Raw genomic sequence first — 12,086 nt, 5'->3', positions numbered from 1 at the left:
ACCTCCATTGAGGTAGATCTGGCATTTTGCATGGCTGTACAACAAAAATGGCCATACAGTTTGGATGCTTTGCAAAATCCTATATGTTGGTATCTACTTCTAAGCTTGGAGCTGCTCCCCAAAATGTCCTTGGTTCCAAGACCTGGTCAACAAATTTTGAAGCCAAAGCAAGTTTATTTTTGGCTTCAGCCAAATATGGCTTTGGTTAAGTGCACCAGAGTTTCCAATGTATGCTTCCTGCAATGAGTCTAGTTTAGCAAGTGGATTTAAAAAATATTTGCTGATCTGTCTTTTCAGAGGCTTCTCATTCCAATGCCATATTTTAATCTCTTTCCCAATTAATGAGTTAGATTAATTAATATCTTGAGAGCACTTTGAAGATGGAAAATGCTACATAAGGACTATTACTATTAATAACTTAATAAGACGTTCTCTACAAAAAGGAATATTAGCAAAAGTAATAAACACACATCTGACCTACTGTTTCTTACGTTTGTTTGCAAACTCCATGCAGTTTTAACCATACAAAACAAATGCATCAATCAGTACTGGCCACTCATTAGTTTATGATTAGTCTCACAAGATTTGGGGTTCTCTTTAAAGCTCCCTTCCTTCCTGGAGTCAGGAGACTACATGAAAATCTTAGGATTAATTGAAATAGAAGGTACGTTTCTAGCCTTCTCGGTTGTAAAATAAAGTTTGGAAAATCTGATGCATGCCTGCGACTCAAAAACAGAAGGCAAATGAAAAGTACTTCAAATGTACTGGTAACCAGCTCTCAATTTTTAGGGGCTGACTCACAATTTTTGAATGCTTAGGCTCAGTAATATTTGTTCAATGCCCATTTTTTCCCTAAACACTGAGGAACTGTATGCTAGGCCAGGCCAATAGCTTACCTATGACAATGCAGATATAATATAAATCTGCTCTTATTTACCCTAGTATAAATCTGCAGTCTCTTCACTGAAATCCACTGAGTGCAAGTGAGAGCAAAATTTGGTTTATATATTTTGAAGCATCGAGATTCAACCACAGGAAAATGGAAGTGAAGAATTATGAACTTTCAGACCTAAAAAAAAGTATTTTTTTAAGTTCACTAAAAGTAAACGTGAAGCGTTTTAAAAAAGTCTTAATGTTGTTTTTAAAATTTTCTCGCTCTGGCTTCAGGCTAACTGATGCTTCAGTTTCCCCCACTCGGGTCGGATCTTTTGACCTTCCCAGGAAGGACACACTCCCATGCTCAAATTTCCTTCCAGGCACAATTTTATTCTTCAAACATAAAACTTTGGCAAAACATCAGATCTGAAATTGTTCTTCTGTCATCCACAGGCTACAGATCCCAGGGACTTTTCCCTTTGCCTCTCTCAATGCTGAAAGAATACACTCTTCCTTTCATTCCCCCGGAACCCATTTCCCCTCCCCAACTCCTTTCAGCTGATAGCCCTCTGTCCTTTACAGGGATCACCTGACACACACCCTCCCCCTTCCCAGCTGGGTCTGATAACTGATCAGGGCTGAATTGACCCAGGCCCTTCAAAGGTGTGGATCACCTTGTTACAAACTCACTTATAACAAATGGGGTTTTGGATAGGAAATGTCTTTCCTTATTGAAACTGGTTTTTGTTCATCATGCACATGCACTTCAATGTGTTATTGGGGGGTTGCTCCTCATGAATGCAAAGCTGAAGGTGTTAGTTTTGCACCCTTTAATCTCATTTGCTTTAGTGGTCTACCAAGGTTGATTTTCCTTTCTAAAACCTACTGCTTAGGGTGAGCTCTCTGTTAATACATTGATTCACTACCTTAGCTGCCAGCCTGGAATCAAGGTGCCTACAGATCACATGAAGTCAATGAGAGTTCTGCCTCCAAAAGGACTGCAAGATCAGGCCTTTAAGCATGCTCACAGATGTGATTGGTTGAATGCCTGCTGTATTCCTCACTTGTGCACAATAGAGACACACTCTTTCTCTTCATGCAAACTGAAAATCTGTTGTCGTCACTGTCAATTTCACTTCTGCTGGGTGTACTTTTCAGATTGCACAGGCAAAACGGATGTAATTAATTAAATATTTGCTTTCTTTCAACATACACCAGGGTACTGCCATTATGTAAGCCCCAGCCAGCTCCAAACCCATGATTTTAATCAGAGGAAAATATTGCCCCAGTTAGGATTCTGATTCATGCCACTGGTTTGGAATTGTCCCACTCAGTTTTGGACAGAGAGAGGAAGAAATGTTATGAATATTTTTCATATACCAGGACGTGGAAACAACAAGTGTTCACCCATGGACTATACCAGCACTTCTCTGACGCTATCTTCTTCTCACAAGCTCAGCTTTCATTCAGAAAAGAAGATTCAAGCTGTTATGGTTGCAAAGAAAACCTCAAAAAAAAAAATGAACTGAGGGCTTGTCTACACGTGAAACGCAACAGCAGCTTAGCTGCAGAGTTGCAGCTGAACTGCTGTGCCACTTCAATGTAGATGCTTACTACAGTGATGGACAGATTCTCCAATCGGTGTAGTTAATCCATCTCCCTGAGCGCTTGTCTTCACTTGCAGCATTGCAGCGTCCCAGCTGCATCCCTTTAGTGAAGATGCTACTATGTGTCGGTGTAGTTAATCCACCTTCCTGAGAAGTGGTAGCTATATTGATGGGAGATGATCTCCCATCAACATAGCACTGTCTATACCAGGGTTTAGGTCGGTATAACTGTGTCACAGGGGTGTGGATTATGCCTGAGCAATGTAGTTATACCGATATAGGTCTGTACTGTAAACCTGCCTGAGATGCGGTAGCTCGGTGAACAGCAGAATTCTTCTGTCAACCTAGTGCACTGCTCTCTACACCAGAGATTAGGTTGGATTAACTCTGTCGCTCAGGGTGTGGATTTTTCACATTCCTGAGAGATGTAGCTGAATCATCTTAACTTTTAAGTATATACCTGGCCTGAGTATAACAGATACAGAGATGAGTCTGCAGAGAGTCTGGAACAATAGCTCCACAAGGGCTGAACTACCCCATTGATATCAATGAGGTGTTAACTCAGATGCTCAGTGATTATAATTTGAAAGTCAACATCACTGGCTATTTCATTATGCATAAAAGAGAAGAGAGAGTGGGTCACAGATGTGCACAGTTTACTCGGAGTAATGGCTCATTTCCATGCCATAAGTGGGTGATGTTGGGGAGGTGTCACCACTTTTTGTTCCCCAGTCAAGAAGGAGCCAAACCCACGGACCCAGGAGAAGCCCAGTGAAACCAGGCAGCACTGACAATTACAGAATATTTGCACAACCTACTGTGATCCATGTCTCATTAAGGTGATTCTCATGAGTGGAGCATTCTTGTCCAGTGTGATCCCTGCCATGCAGAGAGGACCTATACCTGCCAATAATGTGGGGGCGGAGTGAGGGCAATGGCTTCAGCAGATGTTACTGAGCATGCTCAATCCGTGTGAACATACTCAGTATAAGCCAAGCTGCAACTCTGGAGGAGCACGTGATCTGCCATCATTTTTATAGACTGAATTAGTTCTATTAAAGTCATTCTACTCAATTAGTCCTATTAAAGTAATCCTAAGACTTCAACTTTCTTACAGAAAGCTGGAAAAGCATTATATAAATTTCTTTTTTCACAGCTGTTTCTCTCAGGCCTTGATCCGGCTTGGTATGCAGTTGTGAGCACAATGATGTTGCACTCCAAACAAACAGGAATGGAAGCTAGATTCAGGCACAAGGCTCCGGGGGTGTGAATAGAAGTGTGGCCCAAAGTGCTAAACTGTAACTCGCCCATGTGGACGTTGCTTCTAGATCAGATTGATGTAGTCCTATTTGAAGAGAACTACGTTAATGTGAACTAGCAACCTTTTAGTTTGTGCTGCAGCATCTATGGGGGGGAATTACAGGCAGAACTTTGGAGTGTATTGCTGTTCACAACCCTGCAGTCCAAACTGTGGGGCAGCATAGACAAGCCCTTAGTCTTCTGCATTGAAGTCTCAAGCCTTCAGCATACCAGTTTCTTTGTAAGTAAGCAGGATAAAAAGCTGGTGGAGACCAGGTGCATCCGAAAAGCTTAGCATTTCCTTCTTTGGCCTCATGACTCACATCCTCCCTATACTAACTTCCCATAGAATTCTAAATCAAGCTCAGGGTCTTAATTCTTATCTTCAAGGTGCTCCATGGCCTGGACCCAGGACACCTAAAAGACCATCTAAAACTCTGGGACTCTGATCACTCCTCTATCACAGTGAAACTTTCCTTAATAACAGCACAGCTAGTCTGTGCAAGAGACAGAACTTTCTCCAGGGCCCATGGGCCATCCCAGACTGGAACGAACCCTCTCAGGAACTGACCACCACAATCCTTGCCATCTTCTGCTCCAAATGCCTTTTTGTTAACATTGCCTTCTCTAACACGTATCTCTAAAAGCAAATAAATCCATACCTAAACAAGACACTCCACTGCACATGATTCTTCCCCACTGGCAAGAGGATGAAAGAACAAATAACACATGACAGGTGTTGGTCACATTGCTTAATGCATGACTGGCAGTCCCTCAGACCCCATAGTGATACAAGAGCCTGTGTAGACTAGAAGAGCTGCATATGTTAAGCAGTGTCCTCATTAACATGGGATCTGATTCCCCTGTGTTACCTTTGTGCACAAGACATTGTTGAGTCAAACTCAGCACTTTAGGGAATAGCTACTCGTGAGCAGTTATTTTAAGGGCACAGTATTTTACTGTTAGAAAGACAGTTTAAGTGAATGAAATAGACACTTAAAACAATTCTCAGAAGAAAAGAAGCAATGGCTGCCCAGAATTGCTGGGTAAATTTTAGATCTGGAATTTGGTGACCGTGAGCAGTCGTCAAGTCCAGTCCCTTGCGCTGGGGCAGGACCAAGTAAACCTAGATCACCTCTGGCAGGGGTTTGTCCCACCTGTCCTTAAAACCTCCAGTGATGGAGATTTCACAACCTCAGTTGGAAGCATATTCCAGAGTTAAACTACTCTTACAGTTAAAATGTGTTTTCTTAATATCTAACCTAGATCTCCCTTGCTGCAGATTAAACCCATTACTTCTTGTCCTGTCTTCAGTGGACGTGAGAACAATTGATTCCTGGCCTTTGCATAACAGCCCTTAACGTATTTGGAGACTGTTATCAGGTCCCCCCTCAGCCTTCTTTTCTCAAGGCTAAAACATGCCCAGTTTTTTTAACCTTTGCTCATAGGCATAGACACTGATCTAGTGTGTCAGAGGGTGCTCTCCCTGGCTCTGCCCCAGGTCCTCCCCACACACCACCCCTTCTCCAAACCCCATCCCTATTCTGCCTCTTCCTGTCCCCACTCCACCTCTTCCCACCCTGCCCTGCCCCGCCTCTTCCTGCCCCTTCCCCCGAGCACACCCCACCCTTACTCCACCCCCTTCCTCACTGCATAGCCAGTGTGTCCTGCACACTGTGGAACAGCTGATCCATGGTGGGTGGGAGACACTGGAGGGAGGAGATCACTTGATCATTACCTGTTAGGTTCACTCCCTCTGGGGCAGCTGGCATTGGCCACTGTCAGTAGACAGGATACTGGGCTAGTTGGACCTTTGGTCTGACCCGGTACGGCTGTTCTTATGAGGAGGCACTGATGGGCAGCTGCCGGTGGGTGCTAAGCACCCACCATTTTTTTTACATTTCTCTGGTACCTGAAATCAAGGAGGCTACTTATGTCCATGTTTGCAGGACTGAGGCCTATGAGACTGAATTGCTGCTTAGGGTAAGGCCATGTCCGTACTCCAAACTTTGGTCAATACAAGTTGTGGTAGCATACAGCTGCCAAAGTTTGTACATCGCTCATGAACATGCATATTTGGCTGCTTGCATTAGTGCTGCTCATACTCACCAGGAGTACTTGTGTTGTTGCAAAGTGAGGTGTACCACGGGCAGATATTCCAGTGTGACACAAACTGCCATCTGGTGCAATGCTCTTTGGGAACTTTTCATAATGTGTTGTGTAACAGAAATGACTTGTCAGGCACCTCTGAGAGCCAGCGATCAAGTTCCCAGCATACAACATTTCCCATCCTACAGTATCATCCAAGTCTCCTTTTTTTTTTTGTAAATGGAGATATCCTATCTCCTAGAACTGGAAGGGATCTTGAAAGGTCATCAAGTCCAGTCCCTTGCCTTCACTAGCATGACTAAGTACTGATTTTGCCCTAGATCCCTAAGTGGCCCCCTCAAGGATTGAACTCACAACCCTGGGTTTAGCAGGCTAATGCTAAAACCACTGAGCTATCCCTCCCCCGCATAATTTTCATACACTTTTTTTTTTAAATTCCAGCATTTTTCAGTGTCCCATAGCTTGCACAGCCCCTTGTCTGCTCCAGGCAGGACCTTATCTAGTGCAAGGAGCCAGCATGGTCAGTTGGGCAGTTGCACACAACAAAGGAGAGCTGCTAAGTGTGCTCACCAAGGTGTGCAATGAGGAAAAGGCATTTCAAAAACATGTGAGGTGTCTTAAAGAGGGAGAAGGATGGCTTCCATTCTCTGTGATCCCCCGGGCAGTTACAGGGAATGGGGCATTGTGGGACAGTTGCTGAAGGACTGACAGGGTCCACGTAGGTCATGCAGTATCTACACTTGCATTGCTTTGACCTCAGTAGGTCAACTGGCTCCATGCGATTGGAGAGGTGGTTCTATTGCGTCACTGAGACATATTTAATCTTAGACACATGAGCAAATAGGTCAACGCAAGGCGACTTACGTCAGCCTAACCTAACTTTGTAGTGTGGCTTGAGAGTGAAATACATTTAGCAGAGCTGTGGAAGCAGTATTGAAATTGCAGGAGACGCTGTAGATTGGGATTGAGGTGCACTGACAGATATGACTATGGGAATCCAGGATTTCAGTAGTATGGATATTTCAAATCAAACTGACGTGAATTAATAGACAAGGCTTACAAATCTCATTAGCAGTCATAAGATGATACCATTACAGTGCTCCGTTTCAAAAATGCATGTTACGTATTTTGTGACATTTTGATTGAACAGCTTTTCTTTTAACATGCACCGTATTTCAATTCAATGTATTACTACAGCACAATGGGCCTCGGGCCATGTGTGTGCTTCTTCCTGAGTGTCAGGTTTATTATCCAGAAACTTAATAAAGTAAATTCAAACAAAAGTCTCCAAATATAGATCATATTCAGACGCCATCGCACAGATTTTGTTCATAGTCAAAGAAAACATCCCTAAAGATATACTGTAGCTAATGTTCAGCTGCTCATATTCGCTGATCACCTCTTCTCTTTTCCTCCTATGTTCGGTTTTCATCTGCCCACAAATACCAGTGAGTTCAAATTGTGAATGCCTGTCACTTGTTTAAACAAATGCCCTGGAAGAATACATCTGTCTCTTAGGCAACCTTTGTTCTCCTGGTGTTGGTACAGTTGCAAAACTGTGTGCACAGAGAGTTAATTTTTTACCTCTGATGGTGTGCTAGGCCATGTGATTTTTCTAAGAGCAAGAAAGGGAAACTGATGAATGAGATACCAACTGGTGCCAAACATGGTGATCCATACTGGAGATGTGAGAGTAGCAATTTCCCCAGGAAATTCTTCTCAAATGAAAGCTAAAACAAGGGGGAAATAAAACAGATGTCATCTGTGAGCAAATGCTTTTTAATAGCACTGTAGATAAAAGTTAGCGTATATATATCTATTTTGCAAAAAAAAAAAAAATGTGGGCCAAAATTTGGCCTTTTGAGTTCAAATAACAAATCAGGTATTGTTATCTGAGTGGGAATAACAAAGCGTGTTCTGGTAAAACACATTTGGAACTATATAAATAAAGAATACATTTAATACCCTGAAATTCTCACTCATTTTTCACTCCTGTTGAAGTCTATGGGAATTTGACCCAAGTTAAAAACTGAGATCCAGATCAGGCTCTGTTGATCTAGGGGCAGAGAAGGTCTCCAAGGTGGATTCCTTCCCCGCCTTGCATGGAGGAAATGGGCAGCTCAGTTACCTCTTCCATGTGTCCCCATCTATCACCACTCCTTCCCATACCCTCCACTGGGATCCCTCTCTGGCTGTGTGGATACATATGAACAGGGAAAGATGTGGGGCTGAGATGGCAAGAGTGAGATGGAGATTACTGTGTGACTGTCTTAACAAAAGCTTTCATAAGAAAAAGCAAATTGGCACTGATAATTATAAAAAATCTAAAATAACACTTCCCAGTAAACTAAGTGAAAAACCCTTAATGGAGTTAATATACTTTTATACTACCACCTAGTGGCCACATTTTGTTTTCAATAATAAGCGGTCCTACATATTTTCTACAAACCCAATGCACAGGACAACAGAGCCACATTCAGCCAAATGCAATGAGCTATTGTAACTAATTTGGTAGCTTTGGAGCCAAATTCAACTATGACATAAATGATAGTATAAATAGGTAGTAAGATGGGTGTCGGGGTAAAGTACTGTAACTTGTACGGATTTGGGATTCAGCGGCTGTGCAAAACATGTGGAACTGATATGCCAAGGGAGGAGAAAAATAACTAACAGGAAAGTATATGAGGGTGCTGCACAAATACACCTAATTCAGAGTCTGGCTGTGAGCTTCAAGGCTCTTCTCATGCACAACTGTTTTATATTAGACATGCTTATGTGCTATACGGTTACTTTAGAAGGTGTTAAATAAATGCAGAACATAATCTCAGTCCTACACTCTGGTACCAGACACTCCTCTTCAGGCAGTGATCTTATCAATTCTTTACTTTCACCCACCACTAGGCCTGTCACACGAGCATCAGCTCCAGTCACACCTTGGTACTTGTGGTGCACTTGTGCTACTTTTGGGGTAGCAAATGTTGCGACTGGGCTCTGCATAATGTTAGCTGCTGTCATCTCTGCTCTTTGGAGCAACTTTTCTAGAGTCCCCCAGCTTCCTTGCTTTCTTTCTCCCTATGACTATCCCCAATGATGCCTCACAGTTTTTCTTGCCTGTTGCTGTCTCTAACATGCAGAATGCACATTTATGCATGGGAGCAGGTCTGTTGAAGTGCTGCACCTTTCTACCAGGCTATTTCTGCTCAGTTCCTCCAGGATCTCCTTGCTGAAGCAGCACATTGTCCCAGGTCTCTCTGCCACAATAGCATACAGAGTGCTGCTAACCCCAGATCTCTTATTATCACTCTATTTACTATTGCAAAGAGGCAGTGTGCTGCTGAACCACAGAGCTAAGGATGGAGTACACTCCCTGGTGCCAGTTCTTTGCTGCACCCTGGTACTTTGGTGGTGGAGCATGTGAAAACATCCCCTGGGCAGCACTCCTCATATGGGTGTGTCCCAGCCAGCAGTGAGCTGCTGCAGTGGCCATATACTTTCCTCTGCGTCCCCAGTCCCAGGTGCAGGGAGATACCAGACGCAGCAAATGGAAGAAATACTGGTGACTGGAGCACGTTGCGTTCTTACTCTTCAGGGCTTGTGGATAACTCCTAAAGAGACTTTTTTTTTTTGACCAGAGCATAAATGAGAGCCGTCCTACTGCTTCTCTGGCTTATGCCAGAGCCCACCAGGGCCCTCAACAGCTTGAGAATATGAGAAACACAAAGGTAGTTTAAAGCCACTTTTGCCTGATCCCCAGTTCATGCTCCAAACACAGGAATGGAGCAACGGAAACCCAAGGCCAGTGTGTTATTTTTGCCAATTCCTACTGGCAGCCTGTCTTTCAGCAATATGCTGAACCTCACTAAATGCTGCAATTTTTTTTTCTTGAAGCAGCACAAGTGCTACAAGATCCATTAGCCTGCCCACAGGGATGAAGATGTTGGAATTTCCTTTGAACACACATTAGGTTCTGCAGTTGACTGACAATCCACCATTTGGGCATGGGTAGACTTCTTCGGGAGACTTGGGAAGGGAGAGGTAGAAGGCAATGTGTCAGTATGTGACAGGCGTGATGGTGGAGGACCTGTAGTTCTCATGCAGTTAGCCAGCCTGCTGCCAATTTTACAAGCTCAGTCAAGTGGCTCCTTGAATTGACAGATCTGGAGGGGTTTTAAAACACAAGACAACACTGGGTTTTGCAAAACCCCAGCGATACCAGACCAGGAACAGAAAAATGGGTACAGTCCCGGTTTTCAGCAATAACCAGACACAAGGGAGACCAAACAGCAAATGTGAAAAATTGGGATGGGGGTGGGGGTAATAGGAGCCTATATAAGACCCAAAAATCGGGACATCTGGTGACCCTACCAGACACAGAAGCCCCAGTGTGACTCAGCATTGGTGGTTATGTATTAAACCTCACCAAGCCCTGTGATGAACTCATGGGAAAATCAGTGCGAGACCACTGCACAATGTGGTGCCAGTGTGCGAAAACACCATAATGCTGCACGATGATGTCATGTCATGTCATGTCATGATGCCCCAGCTCAAGGTGATGAGATTTCATGGACTCCCAATATTCATCCCTCTGGGGGACATGAGGATGGCACCTAACTGGCATGAAATGCGGCTAACTACCCACACCAGCTTTCACAGACGATCCCGGGCTCCTTTGGACTACAACTCCCAGCAGGTACGGCTACACGCTATGGTACTACACATCCCAGCCTGCCCCATTAGAGCGCCGGCCACCAGGCAGCGCGCGTTGTGTTCTGGGAGTTGTAGTCGACATTAGCCGTGCGGCGGTTAAGGGCGGTTGCGGGGAGGCTTCTCTGGGCGGCTGCGCAGCCTCTCGGGGAGGGCGGGGGAAGGAGTGGGAGCGGCAGCGGCACGGTGGCGCCTGCGCAGTGAGGACGCGGAGATCTCTCGCGAGGAAGGACGCCATTATCGCAGCCGCTCGACAAACACCACGAGAATTCGCCACCACACACGGTAACCGCGGTTTGCCGCGGCCGGATGGCTCGGGTCGGCCTCTCTGGGGCCTGAGGGCCGGGGCCCAGCACGGCTTCCACGCTCCTTACAGCGTCAGCCAGGCAACCGCGCCGCGAGCGAGAGGCTCAGGGAGGGGCCGAGCCGGGGGGGGCTCTGCCCCCGCCCCTACGGTCTGCGGGCGCCGGCGAGTCTCCGCCCCTCCCCCATGGGGCTACTGCCCCCTGGCACTGTGGTGGGGTCTCCCCGGGGGGCTGGCAGGGGGCGTGTCTCCGCTTTGACTTCCCCCTCCCCCGCCACTGGGCCCCTCGCATTACTGTGGGGGAGGGGCAGGTCTCTGCCTACCCCAGTGCTGTCCCCCCATAGTCCTGCTGGGAGGGGCGGGGCTCAGCCCCCCCGTGCCCATTGCGTTGCAAGGCTAGCACTGAGGAGTGGGGAGTACAGTTCTACAGTTCTCCTTCCCCCGTGGGTAGCACTAGTGCGGGAGCTACTCCCACCCCTGGTTCTGTGATGCTCTTCCTGAGAGCGCTGGTGGGAGGCAGGTGTCAGTCCACCCCCACCCTCCCAGTGCAGCACATACACTGCACTGCGAGGCAGTTTTTAGCAGGGATGCCTATTTCTCCAGGTGCACCTTCTAGCCCTACAATGAATTGTGAATAAAACTAGAGCGAGTGTTTACTCCCTTTTCCCACTCCATGTATCACTTGTGGAATTCTGTAATGGAAAGGGGTTTGCGCTTGCACATACAAACACTTGATTGCAAAAATTATTTAGCTGGGCATGTTCTTCATGCAGTTGGAAGTGGTGGATGACCTTTCATTTCCCTTTCTCCCGCACCCCCAAATTTGAGTGGATATTTTCTGAATCAGTCTGCACTTAGCCAAAAGACATTTTCTTTCTCGTCTTTGGAATATTAAGATGTTTTTAAACTTTTTTCCTCATATGGTGAAAAGTACTAAACTTATAACCAAATATAGTCAATTCTGCTAGGGGGCTATATAGTTTGTATACCCGTTTATTTTTAGTATTCCCAAGAGAAGAGTTTTGTTTTATCTTTTAACAGAAGCACAAATTTAAAGAGGCATTATGAACATAAAAAAACCTCATTTTCTGAAAATTGTTTGCCTACTGTTTTTACTGATAACACTTCATTACTGTAAGGGAAAGTTTAGAGCATTTTTTTTGGTTTTACTACTTCTCCAGTTAGTT

General features: G+C 45.2%; 1 protein-coding gene and 1 long non-coding RNA gene across 2 annotated transcripts in view; one reads left to right on the top strand and one right to left on the bottom strand.

The window, feature by feature from the left end:
• Positions 1-12,086, bottom strand: part of LOC127034119 (uncharacterized) — a 199,757-nt gene that overhangs the window by 43,072 nt on the left and 144,599 nt on the right. The window lies entirely within an intron of this gene.
• The window catches only part of BANP (BTG3 associated nuclear protein), a 262,228-nt gene continuing 260,925 nt past the window's right edge, over positions 10,784-12,086 (top strand). The window contains exon 1 of the mRNA XM_050922613.1: positions 10,784-10,880. The gene's annotated coding sequence lies outside the window, so the exon portion shown is untranslated. The remainder of the gene's footprint in view (positions 10,881-12,086) is intronic.

This window comes from Gopherus flavomarginatus, chromosome 14 (genome assembly GCF_025201925.1).
Source record: "Gopherus flavomarginatus isolate rGopFla2 chromosome 14, rGopFla2.mat.asm, whole genome shotgun sequence".
NCBI lineage: Eukaryota > Metazoa > Chordata > Testudines > Testudinidae > Gopherus > Gopherus flavomarginatus.
Note: the sequence above shows the minus strand (reverse complement) of the source record. Positions and strands in the feature narration are given on the sequence as shown.